At 52.6% G+C, this 5026-nt stretch overlaps 1 protein-coding gene across 2 annotated transcripts in view; it reads left to right on the plus strand.

Moving 5' to 3' along the window:
- RNF32 (ring finger protein 32) overlaps positions 1-5026 on the plus strand; it is a 29078-nt gene that overhangs the window by 21862 nt on the left and 2190 nt on the right. The window lies entirely within an intron of this gene.

Raw genomic sequence — 5026 nt, forward strand, 5'->3', positions numbered from 1 at the left:
TGTGACCTGAGCCCTCCTCCTGTGTCGCCTTGTTCCCGCCCTGCCTGGGGCCGGGGCTGGCACCGCGCACACCCAGCCCGGCCGTGCCCACACTGCACACCGCCATGCTCCCGGCCGCTATCCGTGCAGCACGCACACGCTCAGAGGTAAAGTTATTTCGCCGAGACTGAATAAACTACGTCCAGATAGTCCTTAACCACCATTACATATAAAAGGAATTGTTACTTTTCTCATTTATGAAGTGCTCTTAATTTCAACTAAGGAAGATGACTTGTTAACAAGTGTGAAAACGAGATCACGGCTGTTAGGCAGGCTAGTGATGGGAAAATACCGATTCAATCCCGCGGTGGGGAACAGCACTCCGGGTGGCTTCCAGTGGCCGAGGCCTGGTTCTGCGCCTTACACAGCCCGTCCACGTCGCTCCCTTTCCCCAGCTCCCTGGGGCCAGCTCCTTGAGGGGTCCCTGTCTGCTGCACCCACCTTCCTGGGGGGAGGCTACGAAACCGGTGCCGTTAATGTCAAATTCAAAAAGTAGCGAGCGACACAGAAATACAAACAAATGCAGGGGAGCGAAGTGGGGAGCACGGGGCTTGGGTGTGGGTGGAGACAGGGAGCAGACACAGGGTGGGCGCGTGGCCCCAGCCGTCCGGATGGGGGCCGCGCCGGTGCAGGGTGGGGGCAGCCGCCCGCCCCTGCTGAGGTGAGGCCACTCGGCAAAGGGCTGGGCTGACGCAGAATCGGGGGCCATCGGGACCCTTGTTCCTCGCTGGCTGCTCTTCGTCCTCACCCAGCCNAGCAGAGGAAAACATTCCAATTATGAGCATAAACGTTATGCTGTGTGATGCCAAGTTTAAGTGCAAATGTGTGAATCTGCAGAAGCACACGGTGGCTCTCCTAGCTCAGGCGTGTGTAACTCTTACCCCAGCAGGTGAACTGCTACCCCCGCCTGGGCCTGAGCCCTCGGCTCGTGGCAGGGAGGGGACCCTGCGCCTCCTCGCGATCTCCCTCGCTTCCGCGTCATCACCTCCCGCGTAAGGGGCCACAGGGAGTGACGTGCCGAGGGCAGGACGTGAAGGGCTGTGTCCAGAAACCAGAACTGGGGAGGGGAAAGGCATGTGGACGGGCGGGAGCGTGAGGCTCAGCCTTCAGAAGCCCCGGGATCCCCGATGGGATTTTTAAAAAGACAAGAAAAGACATGGCCAGTGACGCTACAGACACGTCAGAAGTGAAGGCAGGAGCCAGGAGACTGGGGCGGCATCTCCGTGTCTGTGCTGCACACACCAAACCTGCCCGGCCGGCTCGGGAGGGGGAGCGCGCGCTCCTGACCTCAGGGCTGTGAGTTCAAGCCCCACGCTGGGCGTAGAAAGTACTTAAGAAAGCAAAAACTAAAAAAAAAGAAGAGAAGCAAAGGAAAGACAATTTCAGACAGAAATGCCTGAGAGTGTCACTGAAATGCCTTCACTAGAGGAAATTCTGAAAGTTGCCTTTCGTGAAGAAAGAAAATGATCCCAGATTCCAAGATGCAAGAAGGGGTGAAGAACAAGGTGGTAACACTGTGGATAAACCCACGAGGCACGGACTCTGAGGCAAGACTCCCAGTGTCCTCTGGGATTAAAGGAGAGGAAGAGAGAGGCTGCACACGGGGAACCCCACCCAAGTGCTCGAGGAGCCCGGCTTGCGTGCCGGGGTGAGAATTCCCACTGACTTCAGACCTCACTAATCTTACTCTACGTTTCCAGGTGACTGCCGGAACCACTGAAGTGGGCTGTTAGCCTTCAAGTCGGCAGAGAGAGAGAGAGAGAGAGAGAGAGAGAGAGAGAGGTCAGTGAAGACAAGAGCAGAGAGAAAAGTAAGCCAACAGCAGGACGACTAGAAAACAGAAGAGGAGGGACCAGCGTCCGCGGGCTGGACCGCTCGGCACTGGCCCCGCCACGTGGCCTCGAAGGGGCTCCTGTGTGGGGAACAAGGATAAAGTGTGTACGGTGTGTGTGTACACACACGCGCGTGCACACACACACACACACACAGAAGACGACACAGGAAAAGCTGGGGTTCTGACGTCAGACAAAGCAGATCTGAGGCAAAGGCCCTGGGGACAGTGACACCCGGCACCCGTGGCACATGCGCTTTCAAAATACAGACACGTCACTTGTAAGAACTGACCACAAAAATTCTCATCACAGCATAAGGCATTTAAAATGTGGAGGGGTGGGGCGCCTGGGGGCTCAGTGGTTAAGCGTCTGACTTCCCCTCGGGTCATGATCTCACAGTTCGTGGGTTCAAGCCCCGCGTCAGACTCTGTGCTGACAGCTCGGAGCCTGGAGCCTGTTTCAGATTCGGTGTCTCCCTCTCTCTCTACCCTCCCCTGCTCACACTGTCTCTCTCTCCAAAAATAAACAGTCAAAAAAAAATTTTTTTTAATCAAAAGAGAACTCAGAGGACACACAAATCGTGCAACCTGAACTGGATAGCAGTCTCACAGATTTCTCTGGAATTCTCCCTCCTGCACAGTAGGGGCGCTCCTGCTCTCACTCATCCGTAGAGAGACTGTCAAATAGTCGAAAGGCCAAAACACAAAGGAAATAAAAATCAGAGCCCTAGGAGACACTGCCTGCTGAAGAGCACAAACCACAGTCCAGTCACAGCCGCGTGGAAGACGCTCTGGTTCCTGAACACAACTCAGGGCACGTGCTCCCTGGCTTACGACGCGCCAGGTCCCCGCAAACCCGTCCTAAGTCAAAAATATCATTAAGCCAAAAATGCATTCCATACAGCTAACCGAGGGAACACCCCAGCCCAGCTCGGCCCCCCTCCCAAGAGTGTGGGAACGCTCACTTGGGCAGAATCGCCTACCACACGGCTATTTGACGACAAAGTCGAATGTCTCCTGTGATGTACGGAGCGCTGTTCTGAAATTGACGGGAATGGCTGTGTGGGTGCGGATGGTGGCAGGTGACTCGGCTGTGGACCCTTGTGATCGGGTGGCTGTCGGGAGCTGTGGCCACCGCCCGGGATCACAGCGGATCAGACCGCATGTCACTAGCCCTGGGGAAGATCCAAGTTCAAAATTCAAAGCGTGGTTTCTACTGCGTGTGTATCGCTTCCACACCATCGTAAAATCGAAAAATTGGAAGTCAAGCTGCTGTAAGTTGGGGGGCACCTGTACAGCTAAAACACAATTGCAAACAAACCCCCGAAACACAAGTGCCTGGGAGATTCACACACAATTGAACACCCACACCGTTAGCCATGCGGATGCCTGTTGGCCGGGCGCCGCCTCCCTCACCACGACCCCTCCCTTCTCGCGGGCACATTCCAAGGTCCGGCCATGGAGACGCAGCCCCAGGGTGACTTAAACCCTGCTCTGCCAGCTCGGCCCACATCACGGGCACACGAGGCACCCACAGAACAGAATACTCGCAGGCCACAGTCTGTAAAGACTGATTCCTGCACTCTTGGGGGCCTCCCTCTGTAACCACGAAATCACTTTTCTATCGAGGCACTGCTCCCAGTGTGTGTGTTCCTGAAAAATCATGCAGGACTTATGGGAAGATGGGCAAACCATCTAAAACCTGTGTAACTGTAATCAAAAGACTAGCAAAATAGTAACTGTCTTAATAAAAACCCTACTAAAGATTTAGACATGTTAGATTTCTAATAGACCAATAATGCTAGGGCTTTCCCTTTTTGAAAAGAAGGAATAGCATCTTGATGGAAGAACATATACAGAAAAGTTGAAGATTCCTAATTTCGGAGAAATCTGGGAGAGTCACACAGTAAAAATTTGCAAATCAGCGTACGGGCCAAGCAGAGTCCGGGGAGGGGAGGGGAGTGAAGGGTGCCGTGTGAAGCTACTTTGCAGTTAGCAAGTGTCTTCCTCCTCACCGGACCTGGGCGAGCTCCCGCTGCAAACACACACACGTAGCAGAACAGTCTGTAACCATTTTGCTTCTCCCGGCAATTTCAGCCCATTGCCATCAGGAGGCGATAGAACGTCAACCCACAGCCATTTGTCCTGAGATCACTGTTTTCCTAAATCCTTTTGCATCAAAAAGGCAGTACTTTATATTTTTAAAAAGTAGTACTATATAAAAACAACCGAGCAGGATAGGGGCATTAGAGACCTCTAGTTAAGGACAATATTTTCAAAAGCAAACTTTTTAAAAGTTTGAGATAAAATGTAATATGCTGCCTCCATATGGCAGACTAGCAAGGGTAACAGAAAGTTAAAGTAACTCCTAAAGATTGGGAGAAGGGGGCACGCGCTGTCCATACATCAGTTACCCCCTATAGAGAGATTTTGAGGTTCCTAGGCAGTGGGAGTTTTCAGTTATGATGTTAGGGCTTGCTGAGGGAGGCAGAATGGGGAAGTAGCTTAAAAGAAGGGGACGATCTTTCTCTTGGGTTCCCTTTTTTTTTTTTTTTACAGTTGTGCTATAATGATGGTTCATAACGTGCAGCCACAGAGGGAGGAGCTGGCGAGCACCGGCTGTGGGGCAGGGCGATAACAGCACTAATCCTGTGTCGTTCTGATTCCTCGCTCCTCTCCACTTCCTTTTCCCTCTCACTCATTCTCAACTTTTAATGGCAGCGTATTCCTTGTTTGTTAACAGCCACCAAGACTCACAAGCAGGCGAACCTTTTTGAATCTCCTTGCATCAACTCTCTGACCATGGCTCTATTAAGTAAACAACCTCATGTCTATTTCCCCCAAAAGTCTTTTATTTAAATGTTTATTCATTTTTGGAGAGAGAGAGGGAGGGGAGGAGCAGAGGGAGAGGGAGAAGGAGAATCCTAAGCTGGCTCTGCACTGTCAGCCCAGAGCCCGACGCGGGGCTCAAATTCACAAACCCTGAGTTCATGACCTAAGTCGGAATCAAGAGTCAGATGCTTAACCGACTGAGCCACCCAGGTGCTCCCCTAAAAAGTCTTATTCAAAGGTTGAGACCGGAGGAAAGTTAGTAAAAAAGGCTGTGAGGACTCAAGGGGCTTCCCTCCAGCCTCCCGTGCCCCCCACTTCTGCTTC

The sequence above is a fragment of the Crocuta crocuta genome, unplaced genomic scaffold (assembly GCF_008692635.1).
Source record: "Crocuta crocuta isolate KB4526 unplaced genomic scaffold, BGI_CrCroc_1.0 scaffold408, whole genome shotgun sequence".
Lineage (NCBI taxonomy): Eukaryota > Metazoa > Chordata > Mammalia > Carnivora > Hyaenidae > Crocuta > Crocuta crocuta.